Raw genomic sequence first — 21,176 nt, 5'->3', positions numbered from 1 at the left:
AGGTTTTTCTATTTTTTGACCTACTGACCTAGTTTTTGATGGCACGTGACCCAGTTTCGAACTTGACCTAGATATCATCAAGGTGAACATTCTGACCAATTTTCATGGAGATCTTGTGAAATATATGGCCTCTAGAGAGGTCACAAGGTTTTTCTATTTTTAGACCTACTGACCTAGTTTTTGACGGTATGTGACCCAGTTTCGAACTTGACCTAGATATCATCAAGATGAACATTCTGACCAACTTTCATAAAGATCCCACAAAAAATGTGACCTCTAGAGTGGTCACAAGCAAAAGTTTACGGACGGACGGACGCACGGACGAACGCACGGACGACGGACGCTGCGTGATCACAAAAGCTCACCTTGTCACTATGTGACAGGTGAGCTAAAAACGATTAACAAAGTAAACATGTTCATTATCTATGTGTACCAAGTAGGCATTTCATGTAAATATGGATATAGAACTCGTCCAAGTGATTTTATATCACTGATGTATTTCTCCAAAAGTTGAAGCAGTCTCCATTTTCCGGGAGAGGTGCATTTCATGAATACTTGCTCCAACATTTTAGCTCGACTATTTTTGAAAAAGCTATATATTGTACTCTCCGGCGGCGTCATGAACATGTTAAAATTTTATCGAAATTTTCTCAATTTCACTATATATGCATGATTATCTTCTTTACCACTGCTCACTACTTCACGTAAGGATTGGTCTTGGCAAGGGGGCGACTTTTTCAACTGGTTTAAGGTTAGGCACCCCAAATATCAAGGTCACTGTGATGTGTGTAAAACAGAGTAGGGTGTACTAATAAATAGTTAGTGCGGAATATGTAACAAAAATGTGAACGAAAATCAGGAATGGTGGTTAATGGGGATTGGATATAAGTGAAAGTGAGAAATATGTTGTTGTTGTTGTTTTTTGAAGGGGAGGTGGGGGTGGATATGAGGAAATCTAAAGAATAATCAGTTTCTTTTTCTAGGGTGGGGTATGAGGGCTTTATTGAAACAATATAAGTAAATGCAGTAAATTTAAAATAAGAAAAAATGGTGGGATTGGGGTATATTGTCCGGTTACGATACAAGACGTAGGTGTGGAATATGTAAAACATATTTTGTTGTGATTGTGGTAGTAGCAGATGGGTGCAATTTGGTGGGACAGAGGTATGTGGGGATATGAGGTTTCTAATAAACAAAAAAGAGATATAAGATATCTTTCTGTTAAAATTTTATTGACAACTCACACGAGTTATTTGAAATTTTATCACATTTTTCTTCATAATTATAGATGTACAGGAACAGAATATTTATCTTTTTTTTTCAATTTCAAAATATATAAGAATGTTATTATATGTATTTTAACATAATGAGTTGAATTATATATAAATGTATAGAATTGATAAACTAGTAAATTTCGTTATAAGGAAAAGAGATCATTTTAAAACTTTATCTAGAGATCACTTTCAGACAATGGCTGCTTCATTTATGCAATTTCTGAACAGAACACTGGCATAAAACCACATTTTCAGCCTTAAGTACAACCACTAGTAAAGTCTTTATATAAGCTTGCTATACACCAAGTTTGGTGACAATACTGATAATTAAGAAAAGTGTACTAAGTTTAAAAGCTGCAAAGAAAGCTATGGTTCTTACTCCTTACTAATTTAATGATAACTGAGAAAAGTGTACACTGTTTAAAAGATGCAAGACAGAGAGAGCTATGGTTCTTACTACTTACTGATCTAATTATAATTAAGACAAGTGTTACTGTGTATAAAGTTTAAAAGCTGTAACATTTATAGTATTTGAAAAGTGAATCTAAATTAAAAATTTAACAAAAAAAATACATAAAGACCACAAAGGGTCATAACAAAATTCATCCACCTCATACTAACAAAATGCATGTCTGAGTAATGATTCTTGGTCTATTTACTCGCATAATGAGAAACAAATGTACAAATCTCTGATAGTATTAAATTAAAGTAGATCCAAACAATATTTTCAATAAAAAAAATCCGGAGTAAAAAAGAGCCATAATATCAAAACAGAGTTATGGAACGTACACAGTGTCTGTCATGTCATCACAATCAACAGTGTGAAATTTAAATCACTCCCAGTAACAGTTACTAGATCTATACCAGCTTATTACAAAAACGTTACCAAACATTGCTACCTTGACCTTTGAGATAAGGGTCTGGGTTCTGCAAATGACACCCTGAATATTTATAATATACATCATGATCCATCCCGGGGACAATTACACTATTGTACAAATTTATATTACATTCTTTTCAGGGGAAATAGATATTTGATCACAACGCTAAAATGCACACACAAATGTAGATACATTATTATGCCCTCGTTTTCAAATTGGAAAACTGATCACTTTAATTTATTGTTTTTTTTTTTATTTTCCTAACAGAAATAGCTGTTGGTCTTTGCTTTTCTTTCACTCAATGTCCTCTATTTCCAACAGCATCTTATTCTTTCCAGAGCATAAACATCGTCCTTTTTATCATCTTTGATCTGTTTTGTAGACTTCTGTTTTCTCAATCTGTTCAGAAAAGGTCTTTGATCCGAGTCTATAAAGTTAAATGAAAATGTATGAATGTGTTATCTTACACAATTGTTGTCTACTGAATCATCGGATATGATGTAATTTTCTTGCCTACCTAGCGGGGGAAAGTAAACATTTGTTCGAGCATATGCAAGGGATAGATTTTTCTATCTTTCCCTAAGAAAAAAACACTGTCTAAACTAGCCTCACTGAAATTATGTCATATAGGTCTGTCACTATTATGACATCATAATCTATGTACATACTGTCAGGAAATAACCAAATCTATTTGTCATCGTGATCTATTTTGAACATGATAGATAATGCTCGATTTTTCATTCCACATCATCGGGTAGGAAAACTCTTATCTTACACAAGCAGGCATGTAATATACATATATTCTCCAAAATAAGGCAATATTGAATGGAGTGAGTGATGAATATCACATCATATCCAATGGCTCAACAGACTGCAATTGTTTTATTAAAGTAACATTATCAGATTTGCCTGATCTAGCTTTTGTATATTTCTCTGCTTCTATTTTTCATCAATGATAATAAAATCAACTGACAATTGCTGGCATATCTTTCTATGTATAACATAATGCTTCAAGAAACAAGAGCTGTCCATAAGACAGCGCACTCCACTATTCGGCGATTTGACTGTAAAATGAATTTATGTCTCATGTCATATGCAGATGATGATTATAAGGAAATATCTTTAATTTCAAGCCATTATCTTGTCAAGTACCAAAGATATGTCTATAAACGAAGCTTTCGAAAAAATTCAACATGAAAACAATTCCAAGTTTAACAACCTGGTGACCTTGACCTTGGGTATAATGGGTCCAGCCCCTGCACATATTTTGTTTGTATGCTGGACAATGTTTATGTGAGTTTACAGTAAGATATAAGCAATAGTAACAAAGATGTGACAGAAAAACAAAGGTTGCCGAAAAACTTTAACCTTAAAAATAATGTAAGTATAACACCTTGGTGACCTTGACCTTGGGTATAATGGGCCAAGCCCCTGCATGTACTTTGTTTGTGTGCTGGACAATGTTTATGTGAGCTTACAGTAAGATATAAGCAATAGTAACAAAGATATGACAGAAAAACAAAGGTTGCCGAAAAACTTTAACCTTAAAAATAATGTAAGTATAACACCTTGGTGACCTTGACCTAGGGTATAATAGGCCTAGCCCCTGCGCATACTTTGTTTGTATGCTGGACAATGTTAATGTGAGCTTACAGTAAGATTCAAGCAACAGTAACAAAGATATGACAGAAAAACCAAGGTTGCCGAAAAACTTTAACCTTAAAAATAACCCAAGTATAACACCTTGGTGACCCTGACCTTAGGTATAATGGGTCCAGCCCCTGCACATACTTTGTTTGTATGCTGGACAATGATTAAGTGAACTTACAGTAAGTTATAAGCAATAGTAACAAAGATATGACAGAAAAACAAAGGTTGCCGAAAAACTTTAACCTTAAAAATAACCTTTGTATAACATCTTAGTGACCTTGACCTTGGGTATAATGGGACCAGCCTCTGCATGTATTTTGTTTGCATGCTGAACAATGTTAATGTGAAGTTCTCTGAATAGTGGAGCTAAAATGTTAAATAAATAATGATATTCAACAATGTTAAAATCACTGAGATCCAAACTGCAGACCAACCTCCTGGTTATGTTTTTAACATTTTATGACATGTGCAATTCTTAAGCATGAAATGAATCTAGGTTGTGCACAGTAGGAGTTAACACTGATGTTCTTACCATTTACTTTTTCTTCTTCTTCTCAAACTGACAACAATATTATCCCCTCCACCACCAATCAATGGAAAAATTCATAATTTGTTGTTGTTGTTGCTGAAATAAAATTAAAAAATAATGCTTTTGAAGTTCATATTTTAAATAATTTAATCACAAGAATGAAAAATATTATAATTTCATAAAACTGTACCATAAAGGGAGGTAATCAGAAAGAACAGATTGAGCAACACTTTCTCCTATGTCAATCAATATTCAAACCTACATGGGAACACTTATCTAAAATAAGATTTAAAAAGAACTAATGTACAACATGCTCACAACTAACAAGAGGGCCACAATGGCCCTAGATCGCTCACCTGACTTTCACAGCTTGACTTAAAACTAAACACCACGCTTTTCAAAGTTTTCCATACAGCCAAACAGGGAAAACTGGTGACTATTTCAATCTTGAATATCCAGTTTCAAATTTGACCTAGAGTTTAATGAAAATAAAACATAGAAAATGTGGCCTCTAGATTGTTCACATGATTTTTATATGCTTTAACATTGTTAGCTAGTTTTCTTTTACCTCAGATAATCTCGTTTCATCTTAACCTGTATACAAAGCGACCCATATTCTGATAAAAATATATAATGAATATATCAAATGACAAGAGGGCCATGATGGCCCTATATCGCTCACCTGTTATCATTGCACTTGAGGACAAGAAGGTCCTCAGAAAAAATATCTAAGTCCAAAGGACAGGAACAACAAAGGAAAGAAATTTAACCAAAAAGAAAAACAAAATTCTTACAAGGTACAGACATGTCAAAATACACCTAAAAATTGGAGGTACCATCCATGTTGTATCACAGAAAAGTAGTCTCGGTTTTTCCCTACGGCCAATAATAAAAAAGTTACTAAAAATAGGCTATTTATAGTAACGTAAAAGGGAAGTAATTCAAAAGAAAATTATTGTAAGTTAACAAAAGAAGGATCTGCCAAATAAATCTGTTGACATAAATGAAATTTCAGATCAGTATCTTCATTAGTTACAGAGATATATCCATTTTAATTTGAAATAAAGGGAGGTAATTTGACATAAAATCAGTCCATAGTTACCTGATTGGCTAGGTCCAACTAATGACAATAATGAAATTTCAAATAAGTCCTGTAAGTACTTACTGATATAAATCCATTTTGACTACAATCAGGGGAGGTAATCAGATATAAAATAACTCTGGAAACTACGATTGGATCTGATTTGTCACGGAATCCAAGATTTATTGTTGTTGAAGATATTTTGGAAGTTTGTATCAAATAAAACCATAAATGAAGTCTCTATATGGCTGCAAAAGCCAAAATAGCCAATTTTGGACATTTAAGGGGCCATAACTCTGGAACCCATGATGGAATCTGGCCAGTTTAAATATAGAACCAAGATCTTGTGGTGATACAAGTTGTGTTCAAGTCTGGTTAAAATCAAATCATAAGTAAAGTTGCTATTGTGCAGACAAGGTCAAAATAGCTAATTTTGGCCCTTTCAGGGGCCATAACTCTGGAACCCATTAGGGGATCTGGCCGGTTCAACAAAGGAACTGAGATCTTATGGCAACACAAGTTTTGTGCAAGTTTGATTAAATTCAAATCATAAATGAAGCTGCTATTGTGCAGACAAGGGCAAAATAGCTAATTCTGGTCCTTTCAGGGGCCATAACTCTGGAACCCATAACGGAATCTGGCCAGTTCAAGAAAGGAACCCAGATCTTATGGTGATACAAGTTGTGTGCCAGTTTGGTAAAAATCAAATCATAAATAAAGCTGCTATTGTGCAGACAAGGTCAAAATAGCTGATTTTGGCCCTTTCAGGGGCCATAACTCTGGAACCCATAAAGGGATCTGGCCAGTTCAAGAAAGGAACCGAGATCTTATGGTGATACAAGTTGTGTGCAAGTTTGGTTAAAATAAAATCATAAATGAAACCACTATCGTGCAGACAAGAAATTGTTGACGGACGCACGGATGGACGCACGCACGGACACACGACGGACGAAAGGTGATCACAAAAGCTCACCTTGTCACTATGTGACAGGTGAGCTAAAAAATGTGACCTCTAGAGTGTTAACAATATTATTCTATGATTTGACCTAGTGACATAGCTTCTAAGTCATGTGAGCCAGTTAAAAAAGTTACTTAGATTTCATAGAGACAAATAGTCTGGCAAAGTTTTAACTAGTGACCTAGTTTTTGACCCCATGTAAGCCAATTTGGTACTGACCTAGACTTCAAAGAGATAAATATTATGAAAAAAATGTATGGTGATCAAGAGGAAAATGTGGCCTATATAGTGTTAAAAAGGTTTTTTTCTGTGATTTGTTCCAGTAACATAGTTTAATACCTCAGGTATTCAAGTTTTGAAACTGACCTAGATTTCATAGAGACAAACATTTTTGCAGTTTTATGTAGATCAAGAAGAAAATGTGACCCCTACAGAGTTAACAAGTTTTTCTATGATTTGACCTAATGATCTAGCTTTTGACTACAAATAACCAAGTTTCAAAGGGTGAAACCTGACCTAGGTTTTAGGAGACAAATATTCTGACAAAGTCCTACGAAGATGAGGTAGACAATGTGGCCTTAAGTATTTACAAGATTTCCTATTAACTGACCTAGTAACCTAGTTTTTCACTCAGATGACCCAGCAAAAAACATGTCAGTGATTTTATTAGACTGTTGAAGACGGACGATGACGAACACAGAGTGATAACAATATCTCACCTTGAGCATTTTGTGCTCAGGGGAGCTAATATTAAATAGGATTTGAAAGTCCTGATAATATGCGCATATCAACTTCATAATGATGCTGTATACCAAGTTTCATTTAAATTCGATGGAAATAGTGATAGCAAAGTACACTAGGAATTGTGACAGACAGTCTTATAGTTTATACATTATATACACCTCCCATGTCTTCGACATCAGGGCTATTAAACTGAATCATTCACTGTCTTAGTATATAAATAAAATTTAATTTTCATTCAATATAATGGAAGATTAAATTTTTAAAACTTAAATTCATAAAGCCAATTATAGGCTAGGGTGTTTATTGAATCTTCTATTTATTTCAGTAGCAATACCTGTCAATTATATTATTTCCTTATACCACTTCTGCCATATGCACAGTATAACATAATAGAGCTGGGTTGGAAGTACTCCTTTCTTTACAGAAACTTCTTTGGTTGGGGTAGCTGGTAGACCTAAATTCAATAAATATTGATTTTAAAATCATACATGTTACATAATCTTTGAAAATCAGTTTTTTACTGATCAGTTAATATGAAATATGAAATAAAAACAAACAGTCCTTGTGTGGAGTTGATTAGCACAAGGAGTAAGTCCTTATATATCTTTATATACTTCTGCATGAAAAATAATTTTGTATGGGATTATTTCTATCTACCAAAACAATGGCCTGTTTTGCAGCATACCAGTTTTCAGCCCAACCATTTTAGGAATCATTGTAAATATATAAAAACAATGGTTCTACCTAACAGTAATATTACACTTTAACTAGAAAATCAGCTATATTCATGTTGAGAATTGTTTAAGTTTTGCCATCCAATGTGCAGAAATTCTATTTTATGTAAGAAAGGGAAGTATAGCAAAAATTGTTGTTTCATGTGTGTTTACATTATTTGAACTGGCAACTTACCTATAATTGAGTCTGTGCCATCATTGAAACCCTTCCTCTCAGTCTGTCTTTTTTTTGTTTTTCAAGAAGGTAATTTATGATGTGGTTAATGTCACTCTTGGACAACCAGTAGTCTTATTTTCCATTGCTATATAGTAAAGTAAGAACTGATATTTGATATTTTCATCAATGAATACTACAAGTATTAAAACTATTGATCTTGTTAGGTATCTTAATTAAAGTACTGTAATATCAGTGAAGACTTGTGCAATGTTTTATTGATTTAAGCAATTATTACACATCAGAGACATACCACATCAAATGCTGATGCTGAGAAAAAACCTGCAGGTTTTCATTTTCATTTAACCCATCTTTTCAGATACGAAGTTTGCAGTTAATAGCCCATAAACATTCGTAATACATTTATGAGTAATAATGATCTTGTCACTATCACACTTCTGTAGAAACAACTTTTGTTGCTTAGTCAACATTTTCTCCCTCCTTGAGAACAAGCAAATACTGCTGTTTAAGTTAGGCAAGGATATTTCCCACTTTTGGTTCAGTGTAGAAAACCAGTAAGTTTAGATTATTAAGTAACATAATTCAGTCTTTATCAATTGCAAATTTTTATCCAGTTTATTTTGTGGGGGCTTTATATGGCAGAGAATGACTTTCACAATATCTACATACACCCATTACATTCAAACAAATCCAGCAAAAGACCGCTTGAATTATTAGCTTGACTCATATTTCATAAAAACAAAATGGATAGAGTTAAATTTACAAATGTAGTACCGGTAAGTAAAGATGCTGAATTACATAAACTGAAAGAAGTCAATGGGACTAACCTGTATTTTGACTGTCATTTTTGATGTTCTCAAACATCTTCTTAATTTCAGTTGAGGTGCAGAGAAGAAGCTTCTTCAGATCTATAAAATTAAATCAAATAAATGATATAAAAGCAAGTATCCAATAATTTCAAAGCCAAAAATTTCACTTTAATACTTCAAGTGTCTAAATAGTTAATAGCAAACTGTTACCGGTTTAGCTGATTTAGTGATAACTTGTCAATAAATTGCTTATGTAAAATGCTAGGTGAAAATCTAATTCAATATCTAGGTAATGAATATCCACAGGGATTGTTCTGAATAAATTTTATTATCACTGTCAGTCCAAGGTTTTTAAAAAGTCACATTCACAATATTTACATTATGTATATATTGCAATTCTTCTTGCTAACAAGTATGTGAAATGGAATCACAGATTAAAAATACTTTCTGACAGCGATATTAAAACAGACTAATATGCAACAGAAATTTTAAACACAGAAATTCAAAATTACTTTGTCCTACAACACAGGGCAAACAGGACCATAGACTGCAACTTCATTTCCCCAAGTCCACCTTTCAGTTCCCTGTAACAAGAGGACCATGATGGTCCTGAATCGCTCACCTGTCCCAACATGACCCAGTTTTGAACCGAGTATGACGTCGTTTTTTTCCTATTTTTTGACATAGTGACCTAGTTTTTGAGCTCATGTGACCCAGTTTTGAACCTGACCTAGATATCATAAAGATGAACATTCAGACCAACCTTCATATAGATCCCATGAAAAATATGGCCTCCAGAGAGGTCACAAGGTTTTTTCATTATTTGACCTACTGACCTAGTTATTGATGGCATGTGACCCAGTTTCAAACTTGACCTAGATATCATCAAGGTGAACATTCTGACCAATTTTCATGAAGATCCATTCACAAGTATGGCCTCTAGACAGGTCACAAGGTTTTTCTATTTTTAGATCTAATGACCTAGTTTTTGACCGCAGCTGACCCAGTTTCAAACTTGACCTAGATATCATCAAGATGAACATTCAGACCTATTTTCATGAAGATCTTGTGAAAAATATGGCCTCTAGAGAGGTCACAAGGTTTTTCTATTTTTAGACCTACTGACCTAGTTTTTAACCACAGTTGACCCAGTTTCGAACTTTGCCTAGATATCATCAAGGTGAACAATCAGACCAACCTTCATACAGATCCCATGAAAAGTATGGCCTCTAGAGAGGTCACAAAGTTTTTTTATTATTTGACCTACTGACCTAGTTATTGATGGCACGTGACCCAGTTTCGAACCTGACCTAGATATCATCAAGGTAAACATTCTGACCAATTTTCATGAAGATCCATTCAAAAGTATGACCTCTAGAGAGGTCACAAGGTTTTTCTATTTTTAGATCTAATGACCTAGTTTTTGACCGCAGCTGACCCAGTTTCGAACTTGACCTAGATATTTTCAAGATGAACATTCAGACCAACTTTCATACAGATCCCATGAAAAATATGGCCTCTAGAGAGGTCACAAGGTTTTTCTATTATTTGACCTACTGACCTAGTTTTTGATGGCACGTGACCCAGTTTCAAACTTGACCTAGATATCATCAAGATGAACATTCAGACCAATTTTCATGAAGATCTTGTGAAAAATATGGCCTCTAGAGAGGTCACAAGGTTTTTCTATTTTTAGACCTACTGACCTAGTTTTTGACCGCACGTGACCCAGTTTCGAACTTGACCTAGATATCATCAAGATGAACACTCTGACCAACTTTCATAAAGATCCCATGAAAAATGTGACCTCTAGAGAGGTCACAAGCAAAAGTTTACGCACGGACGCACGCACGGACGGACGGACGCACGCACGGACGACGGACGACGGACGCTGCGCAATCACAAAAGCTCACACTGTCACTTTGTGACATGTGAGCTAAAAATAAATGACACAAAAACATTTTAATTCATATATATGTATTGGTTTATTACACTTTTTTTATATATTTAAAACAATCTGGTATGCATGTGCAATGGTATGCTTCACCCTCGTTCAAAGCACCAATACCCCAGACTCTTATCCCAATGTTAGTAATTTTACTTGGAGGAGTAGGGTGCTAACTTAAGACAGTTTCATAGTCAGACACTGTTACCATTGGACCACCATTACGTCCGTATCCACTCTTTCATTTGGTGTCTAGGTAGGTTTGCACTCTACTTTTTGGCAATGGCTAGTAATAGTTTTTTATGTGCGTGAACGACTTATCTTTGCACGTTTACACCTAATTTCAAATGTCATTTTCATGCACTGAAATTCATGAGAACTCATTCACAAAAAGCTGCTGAAAAACACACTTTGATCGACACAACAGACATAAATTCATGGAAATGGCTATGAGTCCGGTAACCAGACCTCTAAATTCGGAGTATAGAGGTCCTGCGTTACCAGTGTATATGACAATTGCCAGGGATAAGCTGTAATAAGTTGTCAGAAAGTTGCCGTAATTTATGTTAATTTTTTGGTAAATATCAAATGGCAAATCTATTTTTAACAAGGCAGTCTGAAAGACAGCTAAATCCCCCGCCACTGCTATGGATAGTGAAAGGGTAAAACCTTTGATTTTAGCTGTGACCTTGACCTTGAACTGACACGGCTGACTCATGAATTCTGCACGTCTTGATGAGGTGATCATTTGACCAAAGTTTCATGAAAATCCTTCAAGGGGTTTAGGAGATACAGAGCTGAAACCTTTGACCTTCAGTTGTGACCTTGACCTTGAGTTGACATGGCTGTCTCATGAGTTCTTGATGAGGTGATCATTTGATAAAAGTTTGATGAAAATCCTTCAAGGGGTTAAGGAGATACAGAGTGGACACCAAATGGAAGGCTCAAACCTTCGACCCTTAGTTGTGACCTTGACCTTGAGCTGGCATGGTTGACTCATAATTTCTGCACATCGTCTTGATGAGGTAATCATTTGACCCAGGTTTTATAAAATTCCTTCAAGGGGTTTAGGAGATATAGAGTGGACACGAAATGGAAGGCTCAAACCTTTGACCTTCAGTTGTGACCTTGACCTTGAGCTGACATGGCTGACTCATAAGTTCTGCACATCGCCTTGATGAGGTGATCGTTTGACCCAAGTTTGATGAAAATCCTTTAAGGGGTTTAGGAGATATAGAGCGGACACAAAATGGAAGGTTCAAACCTTTGACCCTAAGTTGTGAGCTTGAACTTGAGCCGGCATGACTGACTCATGGGTTCTGCACATCGTCTTAATGATGTGATCATTTGACCCAAGTTTTATAAAATTCCTTCAAGGGGTTTAAGAGATATAGAGCGGACACAAAATGGAAGGCTCAAACCTTTGACCTTGAGTTGTGACCTTGACCTTGAGCCGGCATGGCTGACTCATGGGTTCTGCACATCGTCTTGATGAGGTGATCATTTGACCCAAGTTTTATAAAATTCCTTCAAGGGGTTTAGGAGATATAGAGCGGACACAAAATGGCAGGCTCAAACCTTTGACCTTGAGTTGTGACCTTGACCTTGAACCGACAAGGCTGACTCACGGGTTCTGCACATCGTCTTGATGAGGTGATCATTTGACCCAAGTTTCATGAAAATCCTTCAAGGGGTTTAGGAGATATGGACCGGACACGAATTTGTTACGGACGGAAGGACGGACGGACATACGCAGACCATTCCTATAATCCCTCCGCCACGGCGGGGGATTAAAAATAGTTCTCACTTGTGTTGGAGATATGAAACTCTACCTGCGGTTTCCGTTAGTCACCGATATTTATTTTAGCAGTAAAACAAATTCATCAAATTATGAGCATAATTCAAATTTAAAATACTAAAGAAAAGCTTAATTTTATTTATTATTTTAATAATTCAATCCTGAGAAAAACAAGAAATTAATGAAAGATCCATTATTATGCACAAATGACTTAATTATTTTTAATAATTCATCAAATTCGTAATCGTGTTTTTCTCCAGGTTAAAGGATTACAAATTTTTTCAATGTTTTTAATACCATGAAAAAAAAACTAGATCTATACATAGAGCTCTGAATTTGGCTACCCCTATCGGGCCTCAGTCAGCATGTCAATACATGCCATCAGCTGTTTAGATGGAATAGAAGCTATGACTAGAAAAAAACGACAGCAATCTTTTGAAATCAACACATGTTTTGCTAGATAAATGAAAGTTTCCTCTCTGCAAACACTATTCATATTGATTACGGGTCTCTAGACAGTCCTAAAAGGGTTGTCTAGGGGTCCGGTAACTTCCGGACCTCTAGACGGTTACTCGACCCCTAGCCACTGCCTAAGGCTAAATTCATCTGGTTATCGGATCCCTAGTCCAACTAATTTGACGCGATCCTAGGAAATATTGAGATTTTTTTTTTCCCATATGGGCAATATCCCCACTCACGTCAAACACTCGAAAGATCAAAATAGTTGAAGCAACTTCCGATAAAATTTTCATCACTGCCGACGCTTTACATGCTATAGGTTTGAATGCCGATTATGTCACGAATTGGCCATAAAATCAAATAATACTTACATGTATCGAAAGGGGATTCAATTCCTCATTGATTTATGTAAAAATTATCAAATAATATCCAAAATTACGAATTTTATGGTGATTTAAACCTATGTATGTACTGTACACGATTAACGTTTATCGTGTCTACACGCCAATATGCGAAAGTGATAAAACCAATAATTTTACACGACCGTGTACTGTGATTTATCCTCCATTATTTTGGTCCTTCAAAGTTTTGACGTTTAGATTGCCCCGTCACAAATATAAAACAATCTAACTCGAATTATTTTGACTAGACGCTTTACATGATATAGGTTTAATTGCCGATTATTTCACGAATTGGCATAAATTCAAATAAAACTTACATGTATTGGAAGGGGATTCAATTCCTCATTGATTTATGCCAAAATTACCAAATAATATCCAAAATTACGAATTTTCTGGTGATTTAAACCTATGTATGTAGCCTACTGTACATGATTAACATTTACCCTGTCTACAGAAGATTACACGCCAATATTCGCAAGCGATAAAACCAATATCTTTAAATGACTGTGTACTGTGATTTATCTTCCATTATTTTCGTCTTTCAAAGTTTTGACGTTTTGATTGCCCGTCACAAATACAGTATAAAATAATCTGAACGTCGAATTATTTTGACTAACCGGATCCCCAGCCACTGCCAATAATGACATCAATGTAATCTAAAGTATGGGGTCACAATCATAGCAATAATTATCTGATAATGTTGTGTTTTTTTATCGAATTCATCCATACCGAAAATTATACATGAAAACTATCACAGGAAATGACGACCGATAAGAGATAAAACTGTGTTCCCCGTACCTTACTGTATCGATTTTTTCGAAGTATTCTTAATTCTCTTATAGATCTAGATGTATTTTAATTATTTTAAATATCCTGATACTGATAGTGATAACAAACTATGCACATTCAAAGAAGTAGCTCTTTTGGCACATTCAATGATTCATAGCATTTTACAGAAACAGCTGATATACTCACGCGTAACTGGTCGGCTATATCATGCTTCCTTCGCCCCTTGCAAAGCACCGTACGTAGCATACTAGTATCACTCAGCGATGATCAGGATCTACGGGTACCGCTTTGTTGTTTTGTGCAACGATATTTGACGGAGATGGTCGGCGTATTTTAGTAATTTTACTTCTTTTCTTCCTTCTATTGCGCGAGGTCTGAAGAGCTATCGGAATTGTAGCTTATATCATTAAGAATATTAAAAGATTTGAGTCGAAAGTTTTCACTCAACTGAGCAATAACTTAAGATTTTTTGTGAAACGCTCTCAAACATAATCACTCAGCTGAGTCGTTTATCAGACTTAAGTTATAACTTGAGTTAAAATATGAGTAAAAACTTAAGTTTTTTTGTGAAACCAGGGCCAGGTCCCTATCTGAAAGGCCAAGGTTACACTTAGAGAGGGGGATCAAAGTCATGGCACTTTGATACCAATGTAGCAATCTTATTTATATTTGGCATAATAGATGTTTGCCTCAATGAGATTGAGTGAGTACAAATCCCAAGCCCTATCACAGCTTGTCCAGGCTGTAAATCTGACATATGGAGGAATCTCAATGTGTTTGCAACAATGAGAGGGAGTGTTGTGAACAATACTAAGACCTAATCTCAAAGGCAAAGGTCATATTTAAGGGACAAAGGTCATTTTAAAGCTTACCTTGGCCTTATTTTGACATGCATGGAGCAATCTTTATTTTTGTTTGGCATAAATGTTTGTCTCAATGAGCTGGAGTTTTGCACATAAACTATATCTATCTCAGAGGTCAAGGTAACTTTGGGTTTTACATTGCTGTTATAAATATTCTTGCATAAAAACTACTTTTTTTACTTGATCTGCCCATGTATTAACGTGAGAAAAATCATGTGCAAACAAAGCAATTCACATGCTGTTAACACATGATTTTTATTTTGAAATGCTTTGTCAGGGATGTATATAATGTATTTCTGTGCAGATTAACATCTGGTATCTGCGTCTTGATTCTTCCATAATATTCTCTTCTTGTAGCATAAAAGATGCAATCTAATCCATAGTATGTTTTGCTGCATCAGTTACCAAAACCAAACGCACTACCCCCCAAAATGTACATACTCGCTCCACCCTTGTTTACATCCCCTTTTGGAAGTCAGAGTCGATTCAATTTTTGTTGATAACCGTGAATGTATAAGAACTGCGTGTAACTTGCGCAAATCACGCTTTTGGTAGTGTTGTTGATATGTGTGCCCAGGTTAAGGATATTTAAAACATGTTTACCATTTCCAAGAACAACTGAATGGTAACTAAAAATGTACCAGAATCGTAAAGTCATCACATATGAAAACAATGCATTCAGTTGTCGTGTAATGTTTTTTATGCAAGAATAGCGGCAATACACGTTTGTTTTGTGTATTAACATCTGCAGAAGCCCGCGGGATTGTTTGTGACCGAGACCAAATCTGAGCAAAAGTGGACATACTTCATGAAATACTGATGCAAGAGTTATGGCCATTCCGTAATATGACACATGGTGATGAGGAAAAGCTGTCTTTTGATCTAAAGCAAATACATCAACTGAGTAATTACAGACAAAATACACCAAAACTTTAACCAGGAATCTTGACATGCACACTGATGCAACAACAAGTAGGATAGCTCTTTATATACTTGGCATATTCAAGTTAACAAGAAGTTCATGATGACCCTGGATCGCTCACCTGAGTAATATGAGCTACATGTTTCAAATGTCAAACTGATGATAAAATGTTAAGAAAGTCAGTAGGTCACATTCATGGTCAATGAAATTCAGTTTTACGATTTGTGTGCAAAACTGTGTATGTCATCAAAATTTCATCTTAAAAAAGAAGAAAGTAGGTCAGCAGGTCAAGGTCACAGTCAAGTGACATCATATTACTTGGGGTCATCAGGTAATTATAATTAAACAGTCTTTAAAATAGGATCAGATGATTTTTTTAAGTATTTTTCCTATATAACTCACATAATAACTAAGTGACCCCTGGGCGGGGCCTCTTTTAACCCCAGGAGCATAACTTGAACAATTTTAGTTGAGGACTACTAGACAATGCATCATACCAAATATCAAAAGCCTAGGTTGTATGGTTTCAGACAAGAAGATTTTTAAAGCTTTTTCCTATATAAGTCTATATAAAACTTGGGACCCCCAGGGCAGGGCCTCTTTTCACCCAAGGGGTACAATTTGAACAAATTTGGTTGAGGACCATAAGACAATGCTACAAACCAAATATCAAAGGTCTAAGTGTTGTGGTTTCAGACAATAAGACTTTAAACTTTTTTTCCTATATAAGTCTATGTAAAACTTGGGACCCCCGGGGCGGGGCCATATTTGAACCTAGGGGGATAATTTGAACAATCTTGGTAGAGGACCACTAGATGATGCTACATACCAAATATCAAAGCCCTAGGCCATGTGGTTTTGTACAAGAAGATTTTCAAAGTTTTCCCTATATAAGTCTATATAAACCATGTGACCCCCGGGGCGGGGCCATATTTGATCCTAGGGGGATAATTTGAATAATCGTGGTTGAGGACCACTAGATGATGCTACATACCAAATATCAAAGCCCTAGGCCATGTGGTTTTGTACAAGAAGATTTTCAAAGTTTTCCTATATAAGTCTATGTAAACCATGTGACCCCAGGGGCGGGGCCATATTTGACCCTAGGGGGACAATTTGACCAATTTTGGTAGAGGACCACTAGATGATGCTACACACCAGATATCAAAGCCCTAGGCCCTGTGGTTTTGCACAAGAAGATTTTTAAAGTTTTTCCTTTCGGTTGCAATGGCAACCAGAGTTCTGCATGGAATTCAATTCTTTGAACAATTTTGAAAGGGGGCCACCCAAGGATTGTTCCTGTGAAGTTTGGTGTAATTCTGCCCAGTGGTTTTCAAGAAGAAGATTTTTTTTAGAAATTGTTGACGCACGATGACGACAGACATCAAGCGGTCACAATAGCTCACCTTGTCACTTCGTGACAAGTGAGCTAAAAACTGATGCCAGTGTACCCCTATTCCAACAGATCAACGATTTGCATTGACACACATGAGCTATAGCCATGGAAATAATATCTGTACAAAAATATACTTGCCTTCTTCAGCTGCTTTTCTTGCAAAAGTCGACGACTTTCAGACTTCTCCAACAGGCTCTTCAACTTTTTCATCTCCCTTTTCTACAATAAAATTGGTGATTTATATGAAACCTGTAATCGGACAAAATTTCCTAGTTAAAGATTCTTTTGCTTTTGCTAGTGTTATTAAAGGTGTTTTATGATTTAACCTAGTGATCTACTTTCTAACCTCAGATGACCCAACTTCAAGCTTGATGTAGATTCCATAACATTCTGAGCATATTTCATGTAGTCTAGTAGTTCAGTTGAAAATGTGGCTCGTACAGTGTAGATGATTGTGTATGATTTCACTCTAGCGACCTAGTTCTTGACCCTAGATAATCCAGTTTGTTTCAACCTTGACCTTGATTTTATTAAAACAAACTTTCTAAAGGTTTATAAAGATCAGCTAGAAAATGTTTACAAGAATTTTTTATGACTTGACCTAGTTTTTATATACAAATAATCCAGTTTCAAACTTGTTCGAGGTCTTATTAAGACAAATATTTTGACCATGTTTCACTGATTAACAAGAGCTGACAGCCAATACTCGACTATTCAAATTATTGTCCCAGAAGCAGAAAAATGTTACCCTAAGTGTTAAAATATCTATAGAGTTTCAATCCAGTATCTGCATCATTTTAGGAGGTAGTAACTTGCATGCAAAACTTTAACCAGTAGTTTTATGTTCAAAAGGGGACATAATTTGACCAAAATGCATGTCAGAGTATATGGCACTTGATGCAATCAACTAGTTTTATAACCCGAAGGCACATGTGAAGTTTCAATTTAATATTTGCATTTTGTTCAGCAGATAGTAACTTGCACGCAAAACTTTAACCAGAATTTTCCAAGTCTAAAAGGGGGCATAATTTGCCCAAAATACATGTCAGAGTTATGGGACTTGACCCAGTGACGTTGGTAATTGATCTAGAAAAATAAACAAGAGCTGTCTGTAAGACAACCAATGCTCAACTATTCGAAATATTGTCTCAGGAGCAGGAAAATATTACCCTAAATGTTAAATTATCTAGAGTTTCAATCCAGTATCTGCATTACTTTTGGAGTTCATGAAAAGATGTCATTTTAAGATCTTTTTCTATTTTCAATGCTAGTGGCCACTTGAACGGCCAAATTTATCACTTGACAAAAGCTGGACAGGACCTTACAGTGATGCTGCAAACTAAATTTTGAGGTTCATGGGTTAATTTCCCGCGCTTTGTGTACATACTCTACTACAAGAAAGAGTGCATTTCTATTTGCTTTATTTATTTTATTCTTTGTAAATACGGTATGCAAAAAGAAATCTGTCAAAACAAGTGAATGAAGTATTGCCATGCAATACAAAGTCCCCTACTGGAAGGCACCTAATTTTCTCTACTGCAGTATAACATAATGAACTGATATCTGTCAATGATGTATAAACAATATTGTACTACATATACAATATGTTATAACAACACACTTGGATTAAAATGTGCATATATAAAAACCCACAGTTGTTTTCATATTGAATTTTTTTGGCTGATTATAAAAATGTTATCATGTAAGTTATTTATAGTAACAACAAAGGGAAATTAATCTTTAAAAAAAAAAAAAAAAAAAAAAAAAAAAAAAAAAATATAAGTCCACAAGAAACTCTTTACCAGGTAGAGATAGGTCAAAATACACCAAAAAATTGGACGTAACATGCATGCTGTACCACAGAAAAGTGGTCTCGATTTTTCTCTACCACCAGTAATAAAAAAGTTACAATTAAATCTATTTATGGTAAAAACAAAGGGACGTAATTCTAAAAACAAGGGTGCCTCATGGTGGTGAACATTTGGTCCAAGTTACATCAAAATCCCTCCATGCATGAAGAAGAAATGTTCCGTACAAAGTCATTCTTGAATTTGACATTTGACCTCTAAATATGACCTTGACCTTAGACCTAGGGACCTGGTTCTTGCGCATGACATGACTCATCCAGGGGAATATTTGTGCCAACTGATATCTAAATCCTGCTTTGCATGACAAAGTTATAGACCGGACAGGAAAAAAATCCTCTTTACCTTTGATCTCAAAGTGTGACCTTGACCTTTAAGCTAGGGAACTGGGTGTCGTCTCATCATGGGAAACATTTGTGCCAAGTAATATTAAAATCCCTTCATGGATGGCAGAGTTATGGACGGGGCAGGAAAAAAACTCTGTTGACCTTTGACCCCAAATTGTGACCTTGACCTTTGAGCTAGGGGTCCGGGATTTGCGCATGACACGTCGTCTCATCATGGGGAACACTTGTGCTAAGTGATATTAAAATCCCTTAATGAATGTCAGAGTTATGGACCGGACACGAAACAGACCCTGTTCATGCTATGTTAACATTTGACTGCTAAGTGTGACCTTGACCTTTGAGCTAGGGGTCTGAAAGTTGTGCATGACATATCGTCTTATTATGAGGTACATTTGTGCCAAGTAATATTAAAATCTCTTCATAGATGGGAGAATTATGGACCGGACAGGAAAAAAGCCTTGTTGACCTTTGACCTCCAATTGTGACCTTGACCTTTAAGCTAGGGGTCCAGGTTTTGCGCATGACACGTCGTCTCCTCATGGGGAACACTTGTGCCAAGTAATATTAAAATCTCTTCATGGATGGGAGAGTTATGGACCGGAGGGGAAAAAAGCCCTGTTGACCTTTGACCTCCAATTGTGACCTTGACCTTTGAGCTAGGGGTCCGGGATTTGCGCATGACACATCATCTCATCATGGGGAACATTTGTGCCAAGTAATACTAAAATCTCTTCAAGGATGGGAGAGTTGTGGACCGGACAGGAAAAAAGCCCTGTTGACCTTTGACCTCCAACTGTGACCTTGACCTTTGAGCTAGGGGTCCGGGGTTTTGCGCATGACACGTCGTCTCATCATGGGGAACATTTGTGCCAAGTAATATTAAAATCCCTTCATGGATGACAGAGTTATGGACCGGACACGAAATTGCGGACGGACGGAATGACAGAAAGACGGAATGACGGAAAAGTGCATTCCTATAGTCCCCGAAACTGGTTTTCAACCAGTAGGGGACTAATAAAATGATTATATATATATATGATATGCAAGAAAAAAATATCAATCATATGTTTACGAATCGGATAGAAATATCCATCCCAAGGGCACCTGCGCATTGGGCAGTAACTGCGCAGGTGCCCTCAGGATGGATATTTCTATCCGATTCATAAACATACGACAGATATTAAACCTGCTCAGTATCCCTGTCTCTAGCATCTATTGCTTCACCATGCCTTGAGCGCAAAAATGTACAATCCTTCCTGTGCTTTGTATGTATTTTCCATGGTTCATCATCAGATTCCCAATCCCCTAACAATAGTCCACAGCAAAAGCACCTTACATTTTTGTCCGTACCTAAAGCAAATATTAATCCTATTTTGTTTTGTAAAGAATAAATTATAGGTTATGATTGCAACTTTCTAGCTTTGATGGTGGAGGAAGACCCTAGGAACCCCTCGTGCATCATGGGCGGGCACCTGGGTAAAACCACTTCCGTAAGCCAGCTGGATGGCTTGCTAACATGAAGAATTCAACACCCCACCCCACCTCCAAATGAAGCT

General features: G+C 36.0%; 1 long non-coding RNA gene across 1 annotated transcript; it reads right to left on the bottom strand.

Annotated features, from left to right (window-relative positions):
- Positions 1-1,217: 1,217 nt before the first annotated feature.
- Positions 1,218-20,974, bottom strand: LOC123536606 (uncharacterized). Its single transcript, XR_008369260.1, has 8 exons — positions 20,807-20,974; positions 14,414-17,627; positions 9,348-9,419; positions 8,854-8,934; positions 8,027-8,153; positions 7,452-7,571; positions 4,338-4,430; positions 1,218-2,582 (listed from the first exon to the last, which is right to left on the bottom strand). It is a non-coding gene; the product is annotated as an uncharacterized LOC123536606 (long non-coding RNA).
- Positions 20,975-21,176: the final 202 nt, after the last annotated feature.

Source organism: Mercenaria mercenaria, unplaced genomic scaffold (genome assembly GCF_021730395.1).
Source record: "Mercenaria mercenaria strain notata unplaced genomic scaffold, MADL_Memer_1 contig_3514, whole genome shotgun sequence".
In the NCBI taxonomy this organism is placed as follows: Eukaryota; Metazoa; Mollusca; class Bivalvia; order Venerida; family Veneridae; genus Mercenaria; species Mercenaria mercenaria.
This window is presented reverse-complemented; position numbering and strand designations above follow the sequence as displayed.